Source organism: Bacillus rossius, chromosome 3 (assembly GCF_032445375.1).
Source record: "Bacillus rossius redtenbacheri isolate Brsri chromosome 3, Brsri_v3, whole genome shotgun sequence".
Taxonomy (NCBI): Eukaryota; Metazoa; Arthropoda; class Insecta; order Phasmatodea; family Bacillidae; genus Bacillus; species Bacillus rossius.
Window position 1 is genome coordinate 20588458 of NC_086332.1, and position 27229 is coordinate 20615686.

The 27229-nt window shown below is 37.5% G+C and overlaps 1 protein-coding gene and 1 long non-coding RNA gene across 2 annotated transcripts in view; both read left to right on the plus strand.

Annotated features, from left to right (window-relative positions):
- Positions 1-1608: 1608 nt before the first annotated feature.
- On the plus strand, positions 1609-5712 carry LOC134530315 (uncharacterized). The gene is made up of 2 exons (XR_010074802.1): positions 1609-1697; positions 3942-5712. It is a non-coding gene; the product is annotated as an uncharacterized LOC134530315 (long non-coding RNA).
- Positions 5713-12994: 7282 nt separating this feature from the next.
- LOC134530318 (UDP-glycosyltransferase UGT5-like) overlaps positions 12995-27229 on the plus strand; it is a 47113-nt gene continuing 32878 nt past the window's right edge. Inside the window, exon 1 of the mRNA XM_063365043.1 lies at positions 12995-13325. The gene's annotated coding sequence lies outside the window, so the exon portion shown is untranslated. The remainder of the gene's footprint in view (positions 13326-27229) is intronic.

Genomic DNA, 27229 nt, shown 5'->3' on the forward strand with positions numbered 1-27229 from the left:
GCAGGGCGCGCGAATTTAAGCGCAAGTGAGTGGTGACTCGGGGCTCACTCAGGCGGAGGCTATGCGTCTCACCTGTGGTCACGAGTTGTTAGTTCGTTCGTGATGTAGGAATTCAGGCTCACTCAGGCGGAGGCTATGCGTCTCACCTGTGGTCACGAGTTGTTAGTTCGTTCGTGATGTAGGAATTCAAGCTTTCGGGCGGAAGCTATGGTCGACGCCAGAGGCCACGAGTCGTTTAATTTAAGTTAGGTCATAATGTAGTCGTCAAGCTTTCGGGCGGAGGCTATGGCCCTCGTCAGGGGTCACGCGTCATAGTTTTTAAAATGTAATGTTCGTTCGGGATTTCAAGGGCAGGAGAGGCCCCTACGTTATTTTTTTAAAGTAATCGATCAAGAAAGGCTTTTCGGAAAATGTGAGTATGGACTTATCTTTGTTTTAATTTTAAGTATTAATTATGATTTGAGGTATTCGGAAGGACTAGGGAAGTGTTTAGTGAAGTTCTCTCATTCTCTCTCTTGTAAGGTCGTTCAATCGTTAAGGAAGTAAAGAGATTATTGTTTTAAATTGTAATCCCGCTATTTAAATGTTCTTTAAAATGATGTTGAGTATTTGACTTTAAGAATAAAATAATTTTAATTAAGTATTATGTTATTTTGCAAAATCTCCTTAGTTCAGCTCTCACCAGACATCCTGTACGGGATGACGAACCTATGATCCTAGGTACAGTAAAGTATTTTATGAAGTTAAGACTAGTTGATGCCAAGCGAGTTGTTTCTATGTAAAGAGCTACGATTCTCGCCCCCCCTCTGAAAGTGGATCGTGACAGAAATGGCGGTGGCACCGGCTAGGTGCACGTGACAGAAATGGTAGAGTTCGCCGGATAGGTTCTATTTCTGGAGAGAGAGAGAGGTAGATTTTTATGTTTATTATTAAGTTAGTTTCAGCTTCTGATAGCAGGTTATTAAGAGTTTACTTGAGGAGAGGATTACGGAATTTAATCTAAGTGGAGGAAGTCTTTGAGATTTTTTTTTTGACGTAACAGATGTTTATTTGAGTATACTTGTAAGGATAAAGTTTATAGTGATAAGTTGTTTTAAGTCGTTGAGTTTATCGGGGATTATTACGTGAGGAGAATACGTTATAAGTTAAATGCTTATTAGAGATAATGCAAGTGGTTTAATTTAATTGAAGTTCATTTTAAGATTGTAGGTTAAGAGAGTTAAAATTTAAAATAAAGTTTTTTTCGTAAATAGGAATTATTTTCAAGTGAAGTTTGTTTTGCTGTCGTGCGCGTAGGAGACGAGACGTACGAATTAAATCAGTCGAGGGAAGGATAAACGTTAGAAAGGAATTAAAGAGAAAACGAGAGTTTATGTAAAAGAGAGTTATAGAATTTATAGTGATGTTTTGTTTTAATTAGAAAAATGTTGAGAGTTGTTTCAGAACGACACGTCAGTGGACGTGGCAGAATGAACACGTGACGGGGAGGTGCTGAGACCTAGCGGAGAACGGAGGAACCGCAAGCGAGGGTTGGCGCACCTGATGGAATTCGGTGACGTCACGAGCACGTACAGAGACGTGGACGGCCGTGACCTTGTTTTGATCAGCTGTACGGAAACTTAGCGATAAGAAAATAGACTATTGGTTAAATAAATTTAAATTTAAGTGTGTTTTAGAAGAAGAGGAACTTTCAGTATGTAAGTAATTTATTTTAAGAAGTGTATGATGTATAGGCTAGAAGTGTTTCGTTGTAAGTTGTTTATGTTTTTGTTAGTTAAATTCTACCTCGGTTTTAAAAATATTTTTTTGGGATTTGTAAACATTATTAAGAAGGTACACTATAAAATCGATAAGCATTGAGAAAACTGGGAAGGCTAGATTTTGTGTGTAGAGGGAATTTACTCCAAAAGAACAGAGAGACAAAATTAATGTTTTCATTAGGGCGAGGGACCCTAAGGTGAGGCGTTGTGTCCCTGGGAAGAAAGGGAATTGTAGCGCAGACCATAGGAGATGGGCTGACTACGGAATTAAGGGTCAGGAGAATCCTGAGAGTTGTGAGTAGTTTGGGGCAGGAGTTCCCCATGGTAGTACCGAAGTGGCTATCCTGTATGGGATAGGGTACCATTTCAATGAAGTTTGTTGGTGGGGTTAGAGCCCCCTGTGTAGTGGGCCTATAGCAGATAGGCACTACAGTGAAATTTTTGGTTATTTTGTGAGGTAAATTCCCTGGAGGTTAAGTAAGATTGGATTCAGTTAGGAAGGAGGGAAATGAGAAACATTGCTGTAGAGAGTTAGTGTACTTGCCTAATGTGAAATTGAATTTTACTAAATTAATTTAGGAGAAAGTTTTGTTCGGTAAATAAATAATAATGGAAGATAGCTAGATAATTAATTAATTTTTTTTTGAGTAAGGTGTTTTAAGTAATGAAATAAAATAAGGTGAAGTAATTTGAATAATTGGGGAGGAGTTTCTTTAAGAGTTTAGATAATTGTTTTTGAATTTATTGAGATATTCAGCCAGTGAAGTTTGAGTGTGAGAGATACAGTGAGATTTTAAGGAAATCGGTTGTTTATTAATTAGGACAAATGAGATTTTATGATTAAGAGTCAGTAAGCATAGTTAAAATTTACGACATGATATTTGTTGACAGTTTACAGTTATTAAGGAGAAAACAGAGTAATCTATTTATTTTTATTTTAAGGGTTTGAAGATAAGATTATGAATTTTTTTTTTGAAAGTTTCTTGGGCATGTTTGAATAATTTTTATTTGGATTTTAAGAAATTACAGAGAAAATTTAATTGATTTACATTAGTTTGGAAGTATGGAGGTTTAGTGTTCGATTAGCCCTAACTTGATGGTCGGATCTCAAAAGAATGCCGTAAAACCGATAGCCAATTGAGAGGAATGCGGTAGGCGCTTGTGTAGAGAGGGGTTGTGGGAAAACTCCTTGGGACTGATGGCAGATCAGGGGCCCTAAATAGTGTGTGATGCTGTAAAACCAGTGCAGAGAAAGCCTGGTATGCTTAAATTTTTGGGCACAGGTTATGTAAACCTGGGGTTCCATGGGATTTAGTCATGTTAGCTGCTGTGAGACATTAAGATTTCCAGGCTCCATAGTAAATTCAATGTAAATTTTTGTTTTCTTAAAATAATAAATTTGTTTTTAATTTATTTGAGATATTTGATTTGTAACAGTGAATACAGACCCCGAGGAATAAGAGTTGTCATGCTGTGAGAGGAGAAGGTGGTAGGCCTAAAAGGGTACAGGCACCACAGAGGTTATGTGCATTGCATAATTTAAATATAAGGAAACTTGAGAATTTGAAATTTTGTTGTTGGGTTGGACACCCATAAGAAGAGTATAGGCAGAATTTTTATTGTTATGAGATGTCTAATTTAATTGAAAAGAAGAAAGTTTAAAGATGCAAGGTAACATTATTATTGTAATAATTGAAAGAGATTAAGAGGTAGAGAGAAATAGGCAGTTTTTGTTTGTAAGTACTAAAGTTTACATATAGAAATTTAGTAACTAAGAATGAATAATAAGTTAAGTCTAGTGTAAAAGTTTTTTTTAAGTTTGTTAAGTTAAGAGTCATAAGTAAATTTTTTTTGAGAGAGAATGTCTTTGATAGGAAGTATTAGAAACTTATGGGAATTTTAGGGTAACATAAATAATGTAGGTAATGAATAATAAATAGATGGTAGGTCTTAAGTTAGGATTAACATTTGAAGCAGAATTTAATTAAGAAGAAGGAAAATAAATAGGCCTAATGAAAAGAACAAAAAAGGATTTTATGGTAAAGCATTTTTTTTAAGTAATAAACAATGAATAATAATGTTGTTTCAGGGTAATGTGTACTAATAATACAATTTTTTTTTAGGACCAAAGAACAGGAATTATGTAATTTAAATTAACATGTATTTTTGAAACTGTTACAGATTCCTTAAGATGAGCTGAGCAGCAGTCCAGTTTACAAGATGACAAGAGTTCGAGAGACAAGATACAAGATCACTGAAACAAGAGCCAAGACTGAAGATTCAAGAGAAGAGAAAGCTGGCAGCCATGGACTTACAAGTGGAGATTAATAAGGTCATGTAAAGTTTTATTTTTTTTTATGGAAGACAGTAACTGGAGTTTTTTTTGTTATAAACATTATTTACAGAACTTTTTAGGTTATAGTAATGTAATGGAACTAGTGAGTTGTGGTAGCTGTCAAAAAGAACTAATACCTTAAGTTTAATTTTTAAAGTTAATTTTCTTAATTTACAGAGGGATTAGTAGTTTTTTTTTTAAAACCTTATTTAGGTTGGAATTTAAATACAATAGCTTATTATAAATGTGTACGAACAGTTCAAGTTCACAGTACTGATAGGTAGGTCAGATGATCTTATTGATTTTGATGATTTGTTGTTTTGAGTTGATTTTTAAGTGTTGTGAATTAGACAATGAAATAGTTCTGAAAACTTAAATTATTTCAAGCTAAGAAATAGTAAAGTTAATTGTAACTCAAAGGACACCAGAATTTAATTTTTTTTTGAATTAGTAATGTTTGAAAATTTTATACTTTACAAGAAAGGTTATAAACAAACAGATCGGATGGAACAAGGATGCAGTAAATCACAATTTCATTTAGAATTATTGATTAGCTTTTGAGGTTATGAAGTAAAAGTAATTATAGTTTAAAAGTTTGAATAAAAAAAAATGTTTTTTTTTATTTGTTTGAAATAGAAAGTTTAAAAGTTAATTAGTCATGATCTAGGTGGGTGATGGGGTGGGAATTGGCCACTCTTTTTCCCTATAACCTCCCTAACATGGCCTTCTATTACAACTAACAGAAATAAAGAAGAAGAAAAATGAAGAATTATTAGTTAGAATGTTTCTTTCATGAAGATACCTGATGAACTTTTACTGTTTGGAAGAATAGAAGCAAGGTTAGTCAGATATTTTTACTCAGAAGAAGAAGAAGATAAAGCAGTTTTATGACTCGACAAGCCAGAGATTGGTGTTTCCCCTCTGCGCTTCTATTGACTACGTTGTTTACTCTCATGGGATAGCTGGTTCGGCACCATGGAGAGAGATTGGTGGGCATTGTGGTTGCCCCCAGAAGAAAAGAAGAGTAGAAGAGGTTATGGGTGGGTCATGTGAACTGACCTTCAACCCAGTTACTTCGTGGGGACTATTTGCTGTATAGAGAAGATCAAGACTCAAGAGTTAGGGAAAATCATTGGAGGTCATGTTTCCCTTCCTTAAGTTTTTCCTATCAAATTATTTGCCTGATTAGATTATGCTAAGGGTGGGATACTTTATGTTAGCAGTTGAATTAATTAATTTTATTTTTTTGTGTGTTTGCATCCTTGCCCATCGATTGCAGTTTAGTAGTTAGTTTTGTATTTGTCAGGCGTGATGGTAATGCCTGTTGATGATGTTTCAGAATTGTAATCTGTTCGTGATGAGGATGGCACAACTCCGAAGCAGATGTGGGGAGAAGTTGTGAGCTGCCCTGGAAGCCAGTCCAGTAGCTGTTGGAGTTGAGTGGTGTTTGCTGATGGCCAGCCCAGGGAGCTACTCTTCTCGACAACACTGACTTCGAGGAGTTGCACCAACCTTCACGAGATAAGAGTTTAATTAATTGAAACACTGTAAGGACACTTAATTTTTTTTGAAGAACGAAAGAAGTATGGTAATAAACGGAAACCGAAAAAAAAAAAATAATAATAATTATCAAGAATTTGCACATTGTTTAACGAATACTGAGAAACTAAGAACAGTAATTTAATTTGTAAAGAGAGCTTCACTAACAGAACAATTTTTTTAGAATTGAGAACTCGAGCCTCTGAAGGTTCCTGTGAGAACAAACCAGATAAAAGTTTTACATTTAATTTTATGAATACTTGTTGTTTTAAAATAAATCTTATGCAGAATCTAGATGTATGTTCAGACAGCAAGGAACTAAGAAAATTATTATTTTTGTGAAATGAGGAATTTATAGTTATGGTTTAATGGAAAAAGACAATTTGTAATTTTGAGGTAGCTCGATGGGGCTCGAGCTCTGTGAGGGGAGGGTTATGTCGCGGGTTGAAATTTTGCAGGGTTGTTGAAATCAAATTTAGGGACTTTACTGACGGGACTCTGGGCTGGCTGCTCTGTTCACTCGTCAGCGCAAGTGGCGTGACCATGTAATTGGGGCACGGGGCCGGCGCGGCGCGCTGCGGGCTTGCAGAATTTTGTTTGTTTGTTTGGCCGCGCGCTGGCGCAGCCACGGGCCGCAGTTACTGGGGCGCGCTGTCGTAACAAGCCGCGCGGTGTGGCCTGCACATTGGGGTAGAGGGGGGGTAGTCTTCCCAGATGTTCTAGTTAGTTGTTTAGTAAATTTGACTTCAATAACGAGCTTTTGTTATGGTAGGCGCGGCAGGGCGCGCGAATTTAAGCGCAAGTGAGTGGTGACTCGGGGCTCACTCAGGCGGAGGCTATGCGTCTCACCTGTGGTCACGAGTTGTTAGTTCGTTCGTGATGTAGGAATTCAGGCTCACTCAGGCGGAGGCTATGCGTCTCACCTGTGGTCACGAGTTGTTAGTTCGTTCGTGATGTAGGAATTCAAGCTTTCGGGCGGAAGCTATGGTCGACGCCAGAGGCCACGAGTCGTTTAATTTAAGTTAGGTCATAATGTAGTCGTCAAGCTTTCGGGCGGAGGCTATGGCCCTCGTCAGGGGTCACGCGTCATAGTTTTTAAAATGTAATGTTCGTTCGGGATTTCAAGGGCAGGAGAGGCCCCTACGTTATTTTTTTAAAGTAATCGATCAAGAAAGGCTTTTCGGAAAATGTGAGTATGGACTTATCTTTGTTTTAATTTTAAGTATTAATTATGATTTGAGGTATTCGGAAGGACTAGGGAAGTGTTTAGTGAAGTTCTCTCATTCTCTCTCTTGTAAGGTCGTTCAATCGTTAAGGAAGTAAAGAGATTATTGTTTTAAATTGTAATCCCGCTATTTAAATGTTCTTTAAAATGATGTTGAGTATTTGACTTTAAGAATAAAATAATTTTAATTAAGTATTATGTTATTTTGCAAAATCTCCTTAGTTCAGCTCTCACCAGACATCCTGTACGGGATGACGAACCTATGATCCTAGGTACAGTAAAGTATTTTATGAAGTTAAGACTAGTTGATGCCAAGCGAGTTGTTTCTATGTAAAGAGCTACGATTCTCGCCCCCCCTCTGAAAGTGGATCGTGACAGAAATGGCGGTGGCACCGGCTAGGTGCACGTGACAATATTATTGTTGGTATGTGCTACCTACTGATCGGTTTGAAGTGGGTGCCAAGCCAGTAGTAGGTAGATGGACTAAGTCCGCTCCCGACACATTGCAAGTCTGTCCGCGCGTGTGAGCGTAAGTGTGTATGGCGGTCTCGTCGTAAGCAAAACAACCCAAGCGGACAGACACGAGCGGGCAAACGTCATTGACGGTCGTCTCGTAGGATTGAATTTTAGATGCGTTATAACGTAGTTGATAGATTTGCATAATATGACTGTTGAACATAGCTATTTATAGGATGATCTTTAATCAATAACAAAATATTTAGGTATTCCACTATATTTTTATTCCGGTATTAATTCAAGCTGTTTATATCGTTTCACACACTTCTTTAGGTTTATTTGGCTAGATTAATCTTTAATAAGTAACAAAATATTTATTTAAGTATTTCGTATGAGTTATATTGAGGTATAAATTTAATATCTTTATATCTTTAATTTTTATTATTTTTCGGGCTTGGCACCGACTTCAAACTGGTCAGTAGGTAGCACATACCAATAATAATATTTTATTATAAAATTATAGGCGTTAGTTTTGGACAAGAATTGTCACATTGTAATTGTATAAATAAATCATAAATTTATGTAGATTGATTAATAAGTAATTATAATACTGTGTACTAAACGAAATAAGACAAAAATAAATTAAAATTATTACGTGCATTGTTGTATTTTGGATTAAATCTGAATTTTTCATTTTTCTCTTTTTAGTGTAGTTATTTATTTTTTGAAGTCGGTAATATTTTTTTGAAAAGTTGGTTTATTTTTCCATTTTTAGTGTGAATATAGGTAGGTAAGTAATATTTAGGTTAGGTAAGTATTTGTGACAATTAAATTGTCACTAACTTAGTTTGGGCAGGCTTTGACGGGTGTTGCGGCACGGCATATTTCTGGTAGAACCCTACACTTGGTTTTTTCTTTTCCAATAGAAAAGGACACTACCATGCCTTATCGTAAAATGAGTGGACAGCCTTTGGGACGGGAAAGACATAACTGGCGTTACATCAAATGTTTAGTAGTGGATTAAATATCTATGGTATCCTACGAAAATTTCAATAGTTTATTTTTTGGAGGTTTCCATGTATTGTTATTTGGCGATATTATGCAGTTACCACCAGTTAAAGGTCATTGATGCTTTGAACTAACTTCCTGGTTAAATTCAGAAAACCATTTATGGGAACAGTTCTCATTCTGCGAACTCACAATCAATATGCGTCAAAATAGCATTGTGGAATTTGTCGATTTATTAAATAATTTTCTGTTCGGAGAGCTTACAATCTCACAATTGCAACTTTTGTGCGAAAGACGGCGAGTTGAACAGGTTGATGATTTCGCAGATGGCGCTGCAGTTAGAATTTTTCCAACGATCAGATTGGTGAACGACTATAACTCTAAAATGACAAATCAACTACATCAGTCAAGTTTATACCTTGCACGCTACCGATGAGTCGAGAGAGGCTGCAACCTACGGAAAACGACCACCATCTAATGTAATTCCTGCTGATGTAAATAACTGTGGTGGTTTGTTGCACGTGCTAAAAGTGAACATATGTTCGAGAGTAATGTTAAGGCGTGACATATCAGTTACTGAAGGTCTCGTCAACGGTGCTATGGGAGACATACGCAAGTTTAGGTGGCCTGCTCTTCGTCGTGATAAATTAGATGCAGGTAAACTGCCTGATGCAGTTTGTATCAAATATGATGATGAGACTATTGGCACTAAAGTGAAAGACAGGGACGGCTTAATTGAAATAGCGCCTGTATCAGCAAAATTTCAAGCAAAAAAGGCTATGGGGATGTCGAAAGAAGAATAATGCAATTAATCCTAAGTTGGGCTGTAACAGTGCATAAGCTTCAGGATACCACTTTCAATAAAGCCGTCATTTACTTAGGAAAAAAAACTTTGCCAAATGTCAAGTGTATGTTGCCCTAAGTCGAGTGAAAACATTAGATGGTATGGCACTTTGTGATTTAGAACCAAATAAATTACTTAACCGACCACATGATGAAAAAGCATTACGAGAAATTGAAAGATTAAGATAATTAATAAGTAATTGTAATACTGTTTACTAAACGAAATAAGACAAAAAATACATACACAGTATTGCGTGCATTATTGTCTTTTGGATTATATCTGTATTTTGTTATTTTTTTACTTTTTAGTATAGTCACTCTGTGTTTTGTTTATTGTGTTACACGAACTAAACTGATAGAACTGCTAAGTAATTTCTGTGGACATATTGTAGTACTATCTCATAACTCCTAACAGTTGAGTGCTGTGGCTGCCATCGTCATCTCAGCAGCACGAAGTGATGACTCTTGGCTTAAACACTTGGGCTTAAACACCTTAATCATTAATAGATTTCATTTGATTTGAGAAAGTTCAGCAAAAACACAGTGTACATTCCTATAAAATTTCAGGATTTCCCTCGATTAACATGTGATACACGCATAAGATTATCACTTGGTGACAATGGGACCAACTCGTGAGTATACCCTTTCAAAAAAAAAAAAAAAAAGAATTTCGAAAATCTATCCACAATTGACGGAGAAACCGGTGAACATACACAAAAAAAATTGGTTGTCTGTAAATTTGGTTTACGAACGATAGTTTAACGTGACAACGTCATAACAAAACATTGATGAAATGATTGCATACTTTTATAAATAAAATTGAATCATTTTTATTGTATTATCACTATTTTGTATGGATAAAAAGAAGGAGTAAAATGAAATCAACAATTTAATTGATAAATTTACTTTTATTTGCACTCATTAATTTTAATATGTTTAATACACTAACGAAGAGATTATTTTAACTATAACTTTCATACATGTTTGCTATTTAACTTCTTCCAATCTGTGTGAGTCAGTTAAGGATAGGACGATAATAGGAAACATAGGAAACGAATGGGAGTGTTTCAAGTTTAATGTGCCTCGAAAAAGTCAAATCGATGGTTGTTCCAATCGAGTGGAAGAGAGATAGATGCGGCGCAAGCGTACAATTAGCGTAACGGTACACAGCGTAACGGGACAATGTGCGTAACCGGGACACTTTTTCGTGCGTGCAGCCGGCGTTCATCGATTTATTAGACGTTGTCAAGTAAAAAAAAAAAAAACTTACGGTCGAACATATAACCTCCTCTTTTGATGTCGGTTAAATAGGGCGATCGCTTTCTCAGTGACCAGTGGAGCAGCAACACGTGCGCGGTGCAGTTGAGGCGCGTGATCAAGACCGTCGGGCGCTGCCCTCATTCGCTGCGGCTCCCGTCGCCTCCGGCCAGCGCCGCCGCTCGCCTCGGCAATGAGCACAGGCAGTCATGCGCTCGTCCGGCCGGTCACCTGGTGCGAGGGACGCCGTTGCTAAATCACGTGCCGTGCGAGCCCCCTATCGAGCGAGCCGAACCGCGTGGGCGAAAATATTTAAAGATTCCCAAGGGGAGCGCCGCGCCGGCGCCGGTATAACATTTGTCATGTATTTCGCAGTTTACAATTTTGCAAGTCCAAGCGGACCCCCCCCCCCCCCCCACACAGAGAGGGGCTTTTTTATTTCAGGGGGATGAGAGCCACCCTTCCTCCCCCCCATCCCCATCCGGGATCTACGCCCATGGGAAGCATTCTTTTCACAGACGAGAGAGCCAAAACCCGAAGTTCCCCGAACTTCATGCTTTTTTCCGTATCTTTAATGTAGCTATCCTAACCAAATCAACCGTCCACAATGTTTTAAAGTATTTATAATGTAGGTAACCTAACCTAATTGACCATTAGTATCCTTTTATCAACACCGCCATATTTATTTACAATGAACCAAAAAAAACTGAAGATGCACGATCGATAGTTTGGCTCTCTCGTCTGTGAAAAAAAGGCTTCCCGACGTCCATTTCTGAACGTAACAAAAAACAGTGGAGGACGCAGGGGATATATCGCCCCCCCCCCCCCCAACCCTGGAAAATATGAAAAAATTTGCATAATATCAACGTAGACATTATGTTACTGTATTAAGAATCCACGCCGCATACGGTTACTAGTGTAGGACCATATTTCAGTGAATTAGTGTCAATTGTATTGTACGAGTTTTTTTAAACACACGTGTTCAATTTTTTTTCTTCAAATACCGACCTCCCCCCCCCCTTTTTTTTCAGCACAAAAAAAAAACTGTATCCGCCATTGACCACATACTCTTTGATCTTTAAACAAAATAAGCTGGTTGCTAGTGCGTAGTCTAAACGAACGCACACAACGAAAATAAGCATTTCACTAACACAACACTAACTAACATAGCCTAACGGTTGAACTTTGTGTATTTCAATTTGACTAGCTACAATAGTGCATTGCGACACGCTTTTTCACAAGCACGGCATCGATATAAAGTGAAGTTCGCTCCCAGTTTAACTCTTGCGTAATATAGTATGTTATTGCTAAAATCGTGATAAGTTTTCATCCAGTCATGAGCTCTGAACGTCTTATTACGTTTTTATTTAACAAATTTATGAAATAAGAAAATGTGTGTGTTGACTAGATTGCACTATAAAGTATTAATTTTTTGTTATTATGCTTGCACGATGGATTCAAGCTATCAAAATCATGGCCCTTTTTCCAAAGGGGAAAAATAAAATCTGCATTAAATTTAGCTATTTCTGTGCGTTTTGAATTTTATTCTGTAAGTTTTTTTTTTGCCCCTTATAACTACATACAATGCAGAATACACTAAAACAATGCAGAATATAATTTTCGTAGGCTAAAACATCCAGAAAAATCAGTTTATGTTCGTTGTAGCCAGGCCGTTCTGCTAGTTTATTGTTTTGTAGCTTAAGTTCATGAATTTTAGCAGTGTGTCCGAGTGCAGTTGATAAGGAGTGATTTCCATTTTCTAATAGGTGATTAATTCTAGATCATTTGTTTGCATGTTAGATATTAATAAAGCTTCTTAGTGCATTCTTGAGAGACCAGACCACTCTAAGCAAAACGATCGAAATAATATTCACCAAAAAAATAAGCGATAGAGTCTTTCAGTACTCGCTAGACATTTGTAACATCTAACCTTGGTAACGAGCAAATTCATGTGTTCTCATGTTGCAAATACACTTATAAAACGAAAGTTGGACACCAAATTTAACTTATAATTCATTAAAATAATGCCTACCGTGATATTGTGTTTTAGACTACATTTATGGACGCGAATCACGCATAGATTGCGCACCTGCCGCTAGAAATCGCTGCCGGAGCAGCTACTTCGACTGCAGAATGATTTGTTTAGCAGACCAACATTTTAAACTATATAATGAAAAGGCTCCAATAAAAGCTAAAAAAAAAAAAAAAAAAAAAAAATTACTTGACAAGACACTAAACCCAGACGGTGGGCATTGATTTGCAACAAGGAATTTCATTAAAATACTGCACACCTTGTTCAAATTCATTAAATGTTAATTAAAAACTATAAAGTTTCCCTTTGGCTTTGTAAACTTCCGTTTGCATTATCCACCACAGATGGCAGTGGGTACGAATTACCGTTCCACGAGACTTACGTTCCATTCACTAAATTACTCCTACCAAAAATGCTGTACGCCGAGAGCTGAGACGCGATACGTAAAAAAAAAAAAAAAAAAAAAGCTGCGGAAGTTTTAGCCGCGGGGGCAGAAATGCGTGGCGTGACGCCGGCCTTGGGCTCCCGACAATGGCTCGCTCGCCCGTGCCAGGGAGTCGCGACTTGTCGTGACCCGCGACACTCCGCAAACGACGGCGACTTCCTTTGCGCCGACTGCCTGTTCCTCGCGTCGGGCTCGTTACAAGTGTTCGCGCGACAGGCGTACCTCCCGCGCCGCTCGACGAGTTGGCCTCAAGGACGAGAGTGGGGTGGCTGTCGTCCGTCCGGCACCTCCGGGTCGGCGGCGCGCCCCTTCCCCCGCGACCCGCGACGGGGTCGGACCAGCACAGCCCGCGCTGCTCGCCGCAGTGGCCGGCGAGCGACCAGAGAGGCTGGAGCGACACCCTAGTCCGCTCCCCCGTGCACAAGGTACACCAACGAACGAACGAACGAACGAACGAATGAACGGATAAGACTTAAGGGGGATCAGACCTCGCCATCTTGCAATCCATATCAATAAAAATTATTGTAAATGTTGGTTCGTTAAAAAAATCTTAAAACCCCGAAAGTTGTTCACCGATTGCTTTGAAATTTTTCACACAACGTTTGCATTCGAATACGCACGTGTTTTTATGTGCCCATTTCATACCTCTAACAGGTAAAAAAAAAAACATAGATAGGTAAAAAAGATATATATATATATATATATATATATATATATATATATATATATATATAAATGAATGTTTGTGTGTGCGTCTTCTGTTTTTGTAAAGATAAAGATATAGATAGGAAGATGGATTGAGATATAGATAGAAACATAGATACATAGACAAATATAGAGCGAGATAGAGTGTTATGAAGAGATATTGATAGAGAGAGAGAGAGAGAAAATTGTATATTTAGAGAAATATGAGATTTATGGAGGGACATAATTATATAGAACGGTATACAGGGATAGAGAGAGGTGCTTTGTGTACGTGTACCTACTTTCTTTTACATTCAACCAGACTGAGCCACAGCAACGCGTGTTTGGGTACAGCTAGTTTAAAAAATTTTGATACCGCTTGCAACAAAGCTTCCGTGCTAATTTTTTTTGTTGGACATTGCATGGTAATTAACTTTGACTACTTGTTAGAGTCAACAATTGGCAACTGGTGTGATTATCATGATATTTGCAGTCGCCCGCGTGAAGTGAAAGTTATTTGCACTCGGCGCTGAGAGACTATAGTCTATTTGTAAATATGTTGTTGCGACAAGGTACGGAAGGTCTGGGTGATACGATTTATGCCTTGACATGCCAAAAATTTGGATGAATAATTCAAAATTATAATTCTAGAAAAAAGTTGGAAAAATCCAAACTGGCGATGACTAATTCTCCTTAAGGCTCGGTCTCACACGCTATGTCCCCCCCCCCTTTTTTTTTTCTTTTTTAAGTCATTATTTTATGGGCTTTTGCTAAAATTTTAACTCGATACCACTCTTGCATTAGTTGTTCTTCCACACATATTTTCAACATGTGTAATATCGTGGGTGTAAAAATGCCCACAAGTCTTCGTAATTATCATCACTTGCGGAACTTTTACAGACCATTATTTTACAGTAAGTGAATATCTGTTGAAAATATTTGTAGCAGAACATAAAATGCAAGGGAAGTATCGATTCAAAAATTTATAAAGAGCTCATATAAAAGTGATGACGAAAAAACGAAGAAAAAAAATCCAATTGGTGCATGAGCCTTAAGGAAGCAGTTCCCTAAATTATTTTACATATATGGTTTTTTATTTTTTGCCGGGGATTTTAATTGAATTAAAAAAAAATATATTATATTTATTTGATAGTTAAGTAATGGTTTAGGAGCTACTATAATAAATTCTATTTAATTATTTGAGAACCTTAAAGACTAAATTATGTTCAATTCAAGCTTGAATTGAGAACATGAAATCATGTGTTATAAAATTTTGAATTAACCATTTGTATGTAGATTTTTCAATAAAATTGTTATTTCTTTTGCTATCATCCATAAATTAATTATTTTTTTATTTCGAAAAAACAAATCCATCCAGGTTTAAGTATACGCTTTATTAAAAGATCAGATTTTTATTGATTTAAGTTGGATGTTCTAAAAATAAATAACTTTAAAATAAAGGCTACATAAAAAAGGTTTAACAAAAGACGGTACATTAAGTGATAACATTATTTATATTCATGATAGGTTTTAAATATAAGTTGTCCTTTATTTTCCTCAAAACCCAATCTAAAAAAAATTATTGAACCGACAGAGCCACTTACAAACAACTACCTACACGAGTATTAAATTTTTTTTTAAAAATCACAAGCAAAACGCAAATTTATAGAAGCCCGAAAATTAAGAATGATACCCCGTAAATTGTTTTTTTATATTTATAGATATTCATGAAGAAATATAACAAACAGGACTTCATTTGTAAATTTTAATGCATTACTGAGACGTGGAAATACAGAATTCTAATGATTTCCTGTAAAATTTTTGGCCCGGCAAATATTTGAATTATGAAATGGATATCGAAGTGAAACGGAAGTGGCAACGTTTGCAACCATGAGAAAAAACATCGGAAAAAAAATTGAAATCTGTTGATGAAATTGTTGCGAGGAACTGAGAAAAGAAAATAATATGGCCGAGGAAGAATCGAGGAAGAAGTGGAACGCATAGGGCAAACCTGCCCAAACAAATCAACTGTTAGTTGAAGTAGCTCCAGGGATTCAAAAAATTAAAAATTTTCGCACACACGCTTGAAGCTCCGCGCTTACAAAATTCAGCTTCTGCATATAATTAAAGAACGACAGACAAAAAGTGTGTAAACAATTAGTGGTGTTTCTGAAGTGAGACAGCTGCCGATTCAAAACTTTGTCATCTGAAGTTTTTTTTTCGTGGACAAAATATTTGCCACTACTGACTCACTGAGACAACCAATTTCAGTTCTGCATTGCACAACACAAACTGAGCATCACGGTCACACGAGGACACACGAGGTCACACGTCAACCTTTACTTTTTATGTGGAAATGCGTTAAAAAAAAAGTTGCTTACACTGTGAATATAAGGTAACGAGATTATAATGTGTGTAGCATTAGTGGATTGAGTATGATGATTGGAGGGGGGGGGGGGGGTAAATGCGAAACACCGCGAAAAAAAACCGGCTCACGGCCACGTTCGCACCCATTCCATTGTTATATTGCAACCCTCGTTGCCCATGTTACCCATGTATTCCATATTACCCATTTTTCCTACGATACCCATGTTTCCCACGTTACCCACGTTACTTACGTTTACCATGTTACCCTTGTTAATCCATGTTATTCATGTTTCCCACGTTACCCATGTTACTTTTACAACGTTACCCACGTTTCCCATGTTTACTACCTTACCCATGTTACCCACGTGTCATAAAATCCGGGTTGACCTCGCTAGGGATCGTACTGGGACCGCCTTTGTGGGAGGCGAGTAAGCTAACACATTTAACTACTGCACCCCTGAGCAAAGGAGAGTCTTAGTGACGGGTTTCGTTACTCACTGTTATGCCACTTAATTCCGGGCACGGGCGCAAATCCCAGTACGGGCCCCGGCGTAATTAAAACGTCTCTCACTGTGGATACAATTGTAAGTGTATAACGGGAATGATGTTTTAAGGTAAACATGTTTCAAAATAAAAGTTTTCCGCTCATTGCGTGCAACAGGCCTATGCCGCCTGGTGAGACGACTTGTGTCGGTTGCAAAACCCTTGGGTCGCGGATTCCTATCCCCCCACCACCGCGGTCGAGAATCCTGCAGACTCGCGCCTTTGATCCCGGGAGTGCTGAGGCGCGAGCAGACTCGACTCCAGCACTCGCGCTGCAGTTGCCAGCTTGCAGCAGTGATGCCAACTTCTACAGAGTGTTCCCCCTAGGACAAACTTCAAATCCCCCTACATTTCGATTAAAAACCCCTAAAGTTTTCATTGTACACCCTGTTTGAGAGCTAAAATTATTTTCTCTTGAACCTTACATTTAATTATTTTTCTGCCCAAACAGAGCATAATAATTTTGAAAAATAACATTCAGTATCTACAATTTTATGTATGTACGAATTTAATTTTGGTTTAAATAATACATGTTTATCAACCTTGAAGTTCTGGATCGGTCTCCCAACATTTCGTATATTTTTGCTGATTTTTTTTGGCATTCTGGAAAATTTTGAACGCGAATAATTAATTATTATATTTGTTTTCTTTTTATTCTTTGGCACCACGGAAAAACTTGAACGACTTACTTTGCGATCCAATAAAACTCGCGAGTACACTACAAACTAACGGACACGACCTCAACCAGACAACTTACAACGTGAAATCGTTGAACTGTAAAAGTAAAAACGGAATTATCTTCACCAGCAAGTTGTTGTTGTTGGTCGTAGTGCGAAATTCAGCCACCAGCGCCACTTGTGTTGCAGGTCTTTTTTTTTCACTTTGTTTTCAAGATATACACTTTAATTTTACGCCCTCAAAATATTTCTTAAATAATGTACCCGCTAAAAAAAAAATCCCCCTAAAGAATCCCCCTGAATAAATGTACCCCCTAAAAAAAACCCATTACATCTTAGTTCCCCCTAAATTTGGGGGGAAAACCCCCAAGTTGGCATCCCTGGCTTGCAGAAGCCCGCAGCGGCTGCAGGCTTGCCACACTCGGCGCGCGCAGGGTACAAAGTGCCTCGGGGTGTCCCTAAGATGATGTCCCAGTTACAATGGCACATTATAACAGTTTCATTTTGACTATTTACAACAAATCACACATCAAATTGAAGGTAACCCTAGTTTTTCTTATAAATGTCCAGTACGTTATACGGCACACATCAAATTCTCAACACCGTTTGGTTAACACGTCCGGAGTAATGGAAGCAATAGCCTCCTCAATTCTGAGTCTCAACTCTGGCAAATCATTAGGTAGTGGCAGGACGTATACATGATCTTTAATAAAGCCCCAAAGGAAAAAAAAAATTCTCATGGCGTTATGTCAGGTGAACGTGGAGGCCAGAGAAAAAGAGCTCTGTCGTCTCGACCATTACGACCAATCCGACGGTCAGGGTCTTCGACGTTCAACCACTCTCGCACAAAAAAGGTTCTAACGAAGAGGGGCTCCATCCTGTTGCCAAATAAAGTTTACATGTTCATTCTCTACTGATCGGGGAAAGAGCCATTATTTTAAAAATAAGTGGCGCTGCAAGCAAGAAAAAAAAACAGTACTCGTACATGCGCTTATCCAAAACTATTTGCGTTACTCTTTATTTGTGACAACACTTACAGTTCACTTTATTAAAATTTATAAGTGGGGCATTCTTTAATGTAATTATTGTATATGTACTTGCGCGCCCCGCCAGAATCAGGAGGGAAATTCGTCCAAACTCTAGCTCTATCCTCAAGAATTAAAAAAAAATGCAGCTAGTGGGCCTAAATTCAAGCCATAAGAAACTGAATTATTTTTAGTCTACTTGTATTTATGGAAAATTTTCTACTGGTGGAAAGAAAAATCTTTAATCCAGCTATGATGAACAACAAAGTTGATTTTACGTTGAACAACAACTAGTGACACATGCGAGTTGTTGGCGAATCGAGGATTCTAAAGCATGCATAGAGGTCTTTTCACCCACGTATCTTATGTAAAAGAGATATATTTTTATTGTTCATGGAATGGTCGAGAAATGTGGGTTTGAAAACCAGTATAAAAAAGTTTATGGTGGGTTGCATACTCAGAAATAGTTGGGGGCATACGAAGTCAACCTATTTTAATTTTTGTCATTATTTATTTGATGTTTATCTGACATTTTTCTGTAGATATTCAAAGTTCTTTTAGTCAATCGTTTATTCCACTATGCAGTTAAAAATTACAATGTCGAGTTTCCAACATATTGAGATATAGCGAAGTCTCTTGCTACTTTGAGAGAGAATTCTGCATCCCACATAAACCGTGACTGTTACAAATAATGTTACGCCAACAACTTATGCTCGGTTGGATTCAACAATTTCAAGATATTTTATTGTTTGACCATTAATTTATCATGAAATGAAAACCAAAACTTCTAGGAAGATGAATAATTTCATGTGGAAAATAAGGTGTCGCAGATGAAATATATAAATATCTTCATTACATTTATTGGGGCGACTAACTAGTGCTGGCTTTGAGGACAAGATATTCTCTATACTTGAAGAACTGATAGAAACAATATATTTAGCATAAAATATGATATGGTGGTTGAATAAGTTTTTAAAATAATTTTTAATGTTTATGATATGAAACAAAAAAAAATTGCTATTAAAATGCGTTTATTTCTAATTTCCAAATGTCAAAATGTGTCAGTTGATTATGGTGGCTATGTGTATGGTGTTATGTGTAAATATGTGTTAATTATGCGAGATGTCCATCGATGCTGGATAATGTGTGTAGAATATGCATCGATGGTTGTGAAGATGGGTGCGTGGATGAATATGAAACAAATATCCTCTGCACGAACCGACCAACCAGATTGCATGTTCTATTCCTGTGCGGTGGTTTATCTGGTGGTCTTTATGGAAAATACTGGGCCGCTTTGGGGAAATTTCAAGCCACCAACGTTTTTGAGCGAAAAAAGGAAAGTTTTCTCTCAAAACGGGAAATAATCATTCGAGAAAGGAATATATGATGACATTTTGAGATATTTGTAGTCGTTTTGATAAGACAAGTTAAATTTTAAATTCAAACTTCTCCAAAATCTTTGATGGCGACTGGTGGTTGTGACAAAACTTAATATTCTACCTTATGTAATCATGTTGGATATTGGGTTGGATTTTTATGAAGAAATATTTTTAAAAATGTGACTACCAATTCTATTTTATGGATTTACTTTCAGCAGAATCATGGAAACTGAACTTTTAGTGAGTGACTATTCGCATTTAGTTAAACAAGAAGTTTTATATTTTAATAATTTCCTGTCTTTAAAAGTCAGCAGATAAAATGACGAATATATCTAGAGACACACTTTGCAACAAACCATATAATAAAATTCCCGTATTGTAGACATATGTAGGCATTACCCTAGCATACAAGTAACGACATGAAAATAAAATGATCGAAGTTGGTGGACGAGACTGAGTCTTAAATATCCGTTACACAAAGTAATTCACACAATATGAATGTTGGTAGTATTGGATACTTTTAAATTATGTTTTCTTCCTTATCAAATACCATTTAGAAAAAAAAATTAAATTTCTATAGGCATAATGTTTTTAAAACGTGGCACAGTATGTTACACATTTTACATTAATTTTATTGACAGTTATTACATTTTTATAATTAATTTTACATAAATGCTTGTGAGCTCACAGGTTTACAGTTAAAACCACACTCCCAGTGAATAAAGATGCAAGAAATACAGATGTACGTGCGAAATGTAAAGTTTGCTTTTAATAAAAATGACGTGACAGTTAAACACCAGATAAGTGTCCACAAAATAGTGACAAATGAACCGTTTCGAAATATGACAACTACACATCGATTTTATTCCTCGGTTACAAGGACTTTAATGTCAACTTTTGGATACTATCTTTAAATAAAAACATTATGATAACGCAAAGTCAGTTGCAAATAACGTTATCCATTTAATTACGTTTGGTAGCAAAACAATAATAAGATTTGGCTCGTAAATTTCACACTATTTACGCCGCATATTTTAAAATCCTAATCGTGTTTGACGGATTTAATTTCCTTTTCCAATCCTTGACGAGTCTGGATTTACAATCCCGTGAACCATGTTGCATATAATGATGTCACGTGATTCAAGATATTTAGAGAGCCGAACTTGAAGAAGGATTGGAATATATATTCAAATATAGCGAGCCTGGCCATAAATTGGAGTTCGAAGGGTTAATTTTAGATAAGGCCAAATAATTGCGTTCATACTAGCAATTTTATAGAAGTAGTTTTATAAATAACAACAGAAACACCCATTAGGTCAATGCTTACCAGAAAATAAGACGAAACATAATTGCAAATTTCCCCTAAAATTTTTAATGTAAGTAAATATTGTAGGTAAAAGTTGTTTTCAGCTATTACTTTTTTTTTAAATTGAAGACCACTTGCAGCTAAGTCACATATCGGATAAATTTTTTTCTTATAATAGAGATCTCAGTCCTATGAAAACATGTTTGGCAATAATATTTCGCATGTGAGTTTATATTACATAGCTGTAATAATTGCTTCTTTTTTTTTTTTTTTTAGAGAAATGCTGTCAACGAGATTAGGCAACCTGTTATACAGCTGATACGTTAGGGTGGTAGAACGTCAGCAATGCTTCGATAAAAAAAATACATAAAACCTGTTTGATTATGTTAAATGTTTTAAGTGAAATCCACGAACCACTGAAACTACTCTAACTATTCATCAGAACTATTGGAATGTTGAGTATAGTAGCAGCATCACTGCTTATCCCGTGAGTGGCGGTGTCCATCCACTGGACGTGAACCTGAGAGCCAACAGGCGACGTACACGCATGCGCCAGCCAAAAAGGTCGAGGTTTGTCGCGTCGTGTGACCAGATACAGTGATCCCCGGCCACATACGTTCGGAAAACATGCAAGTCTCATGCGAAGTCCATTCATCCGTCTATCTGCCGCAACATGCAGAATATTGTAGAAATTATTGTAATAATTATAGTGTATGCTTTGAGAGTTGTTCAATATTTCTTTCCGGTAGTACATATTTGGTACAAGAAACCACCACAAACACACCTAACCTCATATTTACATTAAATATTTACAGTTAACTTGAAAAAAAAGTGGGTGCCATGTAGATTTTCATCGCCCCAGGCGGGCTTGTAGTAGACATTGAAAATATCTTCATAATTAAAGTGGCTTCATAATCAATTGTTTCCTTAGCAACTGTTTTACCTCTGGTTATTAACTAAAGTGCTGCCTACGTACACCGCCACCCTAGCGTATCGAATGCATTGCGGGTTGTTTACTTTCCAAGCAATTCAATTTTATATTGTGACACGCATTTCACGTAATTCTATTTCCCGAGAGTCTTCTGACAAAAAGACCTTTCAGGTGCTTTTCGATTTCCTTGGCGATGACATAATTGAAAAAAGGATTGAAGTTTATTTTTATAAACCTACATGCAAAAAAGGATGTCCGCCGTTTTCTATTATCTTTTCTCGGTTATAAAAAATATTATTCGCTGATATTTTGTCTAGCTACAAATAGTTTGCGATATTTATTGAAAAAATAACAGTTATAATTTTTTTCTTTATAAAACTGCGTACATCTCTAAGTAAATAATCAAGGGGAAACGTTGTGAGTTTACGTGTAGGCTGTCATATTGAATCGTAAGGAATCACCTCCAGGCAACGTGGCTGTAGTTCGGAAACATTCCGTATTCAGAAAACTAACAATATCAAAATATTCATGTAATAATTTCTCAAAAAAATTAACACCTTTTGTAGTTTTCCAGTAATAAACTAAACGCATAAAAAACACATATATATGTAAATGCATTTTCTTTAAAATCAGTTTTTTCTATTGGGAAAATTAAATATCAGTGGTTTAAAAATACAACATTAAACTAAAAATGAATTATTTTCCAAATAGTATGTCTTATTTACATTACTTTTATATGATATAATTATATCAAATTAATATTTCGTATGTATTCTGTAATTAAATAATAAAATTATGCAGATTTAATACTCTTATTTACTATTCCACATATTAGTAAAATCACACAATCTGTATTTTCTTTATTTCTAAATTATTGTAAAAAATTCTCTTATTTTTTCAGAAGTGTTCTAAACAAAACAATTGTGTTACTAAGAATAACAGTATATATAAAGCCTATTAATCTATTGAAATAAATTTGTAATGAATAAAATTAGTGATATTTTAATGAAAAACTCACTTCTACATTAAGAACAAGTATGTGAACCGTTTATGATTTAAAAAATTCCTCATTGCTCCAGTAATGTGAAGGGGTGCTTCTGAAAAGATATTCAGGGAAAGGTTCAACTATTGGAGGTGCTGTAACAACACAAATCACCGATACCCGGTATTACTGCAAACACGGTGGTGTCCACGCGAACTGCAGCAGTGAAGCTACCCGCGCGTCTCCGAGGCCAGGAACTGGAGCAGCACGACGAGGTAGGAGGCGACGCCGCCGACCATGGAGGCCGCGAGCGGGTAGTCGAGGGCGAAGAAGCCGGCGCAGCTGAAGGCGACGGCCCGGCCCGACACGAGCTCCCGGAGCTGCGCCGGCGGCCCGGGGCCCAGCAGGGCGGCCTTGAGCACGGCCACCCGGGTGGCGCCGGCGGCAGCGCTCGCCGAGCTGCTGGCGGCCACGACGGCCACCGCCTGGACGGCCGTCACGCTCGCCGACAGCACCGCGTCCACGAGCAGGGTCGTCGAGCCGGCAACCCCGCCCGGCCGCGCGAACAGGATCTCCACGACGTAGAACACGCACGCCGTGGTGGTCGCGAACGACAGCAGCATGATCATGAGCGCGTGCACCCCGTACGCGGCGTTCACGAGCTCCGCGAGGTCGCAGAGCTTGTCGTAGGCCGCCGCCAGAGCGACTCCGCTGCCGGGGTTCGGATTCGAGACTCCCCTCGGAGGATTCACACCCGTCGGGCCGCTGCTGTCAGCGCCGGTTTGCAAGCTCGCCACCTGGATCCGCCTCACAAATATTTCCCCGCTGCTCCCGTTGGACTGAGTTGGAGCTGCGCACCCACCGGCAATAGTTTCATTTAAGATCTCTATCCTGCTCTTGATCATGAGAACCCAGTTGGTGTAGTTGATACTCATCGTCAAAACAACAGCCTCTGTGAAGTAGTAAAACAAGAGTACTACAAATCTCGGCCAATGCCTTTCGTACAGAAAAATTACATAAATGTTGGAAATGAGCATTACGATGAAGAAAGCAAGCTTAAGAAGAATCATGCGAAACAATTTATTTTGCCAGTTCTTGTAAAAATTGTGTGGTCGAACCAGGAGGATCTCGTCGACCTCGATGAGGCTTAGCTTGATTTTCCGCCGACGTGCAATGTTCAGCTGCATTCCTATCAGGCCCGTCCAAACTGTCATGACTAAAATAAAATAAACAATATAACCAGTGGTTATATTTGTCAAATTTTGGAATCCATTGTCTGCGCAAGTAAAATAACAAAACATGTGATTCATCGGGACCATCAGCATGACGATTCCGCCATAAAGAGTTGCGGTTTTGGAGCGTTTCAGGGAGATACTATATTTGCCACGTTCTTGAAATATTGAAATAGAGCATGGCTCAAGTCCAAAAAACCTCTTCAACTTTATGAGTGGCTGGATAGAGGCGAGGAAATCAACTTTAGACAACTTCTGTGCAGGAATCTGGAAACACAAAACTAGGTTTGAGTGGCTGCACCGAACGGCGTAAACACATAACAATAATGTACATAACAAGAAAATTTTTAGATTAATTGAATCACCGTCGTTATTTAAAGTATTTTAATAAAAATACACACACGCGCGCTAAAAAGCTATTTGCTATATTAAGTATTAAAATAAGGAAATTTAATGATGCAATGCAATTGCCAAAATTGAGATTACAAATCCAATAGACAAACGTAATTCATTAAATATTTTATTTTTATTTTTATGTAATTCCAACACGTTTGAGGTCATTTAGAATCAATCAGTGGTATTGCTTCATGCTCATTTAACTATGGTCACGGATTCCATCCTATTCCTACCAAATGACTCACATGTATGAGCTCTGAGCCGGTAGCCTAGTAATTTGAAATATACTATAACCTTACAATCTCCAACGCCTTAATAGTGTGTTATAGTGTCTAAGGTGAAGCTGGTTACAAAATAACGCCTCGGTTGGGCGGAGGCTCGTTTGAAACTTCCCAATAGTTTTCAGTAAACTGAACAAAATTGAAAGCTGTGATCGTGTCGGTTTTTGATATATATTTATTTATAAAAACTATGGATTGATATCGTAAGGAATTATTTGCAGGTAGCTACTGCCAAGTTTACTGAATATAATGCACAAATTTAGGGTGTTATAAGTAATTTAAAAAATTAGCTATATGCATGTGCGAATGAGTATGCGTATAATTTAAAACTAAGCTACTCATTTCTGGCTACTCTTCTTCTCTCCTATGATACAGTTGATCTAGAATCTGTCTTTATTTTAGCATGGAAATCTTATAGATTTAATAAATAGTAACTGCAATTGTTAACTAAACCAAAAATCATTTCCATTAGATTTCAAGTATCAATTCACTTTATAGGTGTTAGTTCTAATAACAGTTGACAAAGCATGTTTTGGCAGTCTACTGTTCAGCGTTCCCGACTGCTAACCTGAAAGCTTGGGTTCAAGTCCTAGTTCTATTTTTTGGCACTATTGGTTATAGTTGCCCCACACTAAGCCCTCCGGCATACAGCGGAGGGGTGTGTATGTGTTGATAATTTATAGAATCCACTTAATAAATATCTAAAACTTATTGACTGACAGACAGTGCACAGTCTAAACCGGTGGACCTAGAGATTTAAAATTGGGAAAAAATATTCCCTGAATACCCTAAGGATGCATTAAACAGGAATTATTTTAATACTCTATTCCTAAAGGGGTGAAAAGGGATGGTAAATTTTGTACTCATGTAGCAAAATACCTCTCAAGTACTCACTCATCACGAATTCTTGGGAACTATATAACCTACGGGCTTTAAATTTTGAACGTGCATTACTTTTGATACGTAGACATCCTCTAAGAAAGTATTTTTACGTAAATAATCTTCCGAGACGGATTAAGATAAAAAATTTCCCGTCCTTCAAGATATTTCTTACAGACTTGAAACTCGGCAGGAATGTTGATTATATTACATAAACATTAATTGAGAAATTAATTTTCCTAAAATCAGCCTTCAAGGCGAGATTATGAAGGTGTTAAACATAACATTTTACATTTTTCAAGTATATATCCTAAATACTTTCAATTCAGCAGCAATGTTCCTTATATTACATAGGCATAAACTGAGAACGATGTTTTCCGAAAATCAGCTCCAAATGGCGATCTATCCCGATCATTCTCCACTTAAGTTGTAGTTAGTCCATTGTGACAGGTATCAAACACCGCAATCTGGCGCGGAAAAATAAACATCCAATTTCAAGTTGCTTTTAGAGATATTTCATGGACATTTTGTTAATATTAATATAGTAATATGTGAATTAGTTGCTTTTCAAACATTTAATTTGACGATACGTAATTAATTCATGAAACCTTTATGCTTGCCACCAAATATAACGCTTTTTTTTTAAACGGTATTTATATGTGTTCGTTTCATATGTATGCGAATATTGTATTTGCAGCAGTCATTACATACACTGTGTGAACTTACCATTTCGTTACAATGTATACCTCTACAGAGACGTCTGAATGGTACGGCTGACCTGACGTGACTAAATGTTGGTTTGACGTAATCGATTTTCCTTCCAGTTTCGCCCTACGCTCAAGCACTTTGTGGAATTAATCCTCTGGGATTCCAAACCACATGTTTGTTGATTTATCAATTCATTTTATTCGTCTTCGTAATAAGAGGCAATTAAATTAGCGCGCTGGTTTTGTAATGATAATTCTTTGAAATTATTATGTTTTTGTGAAATCTCTTATACTAAGTGGCTAATAATACCACTTAAATTTTATTGATTTATTACTATCTGTGGTCATTACAACCCATAAAATCAATACAATTGTAGAAATTATTAAAAGCTGCAGGTAATCAAAACACATACAAACTGTCAATTCAGTTCTTGTATTTGTTATTATTGTGCATTGTAAACAAACTTAAAGCAAGTCGTCTTTGTGTAGGTTGTTGCGTGTGCTCCGCATACGCACATCAAGATTGTGTCGCGCGGCGCCTAACTGTGCGCCGATGCAACCAGCACAAACAAAGTGTTCGCGCGCTGCGCGCATGACGTTCGGAGCCGCTCGGGAGTCCTCGGGGAGGCTCGTTTTGGCGGGCTGCCAACCGGACATCGCTGAAGGCGCCTGTTCCGGTTGCCCCGACCGAGAATAATCTGCCATGTTCGCTACTAGCAGTTCACAGAGTATAAAAGGGGTCCCATTTTCCGCTGAAGGAGGAGACTTGTTGCGACCGCCAGCGACACCAGCTAGCAGGCTGTTTCGCTGCTCCGACACCGTGCGCCGCATTCGTGAACGTCGTAGCGTAGTTAGGGAACTTGTGCATATAGCTGTAGTAGGGTGTCGCCGGGCGCAAACTCCAATCGCTGTCCCCGTCGAGCTCACGTCGTCTCCACTG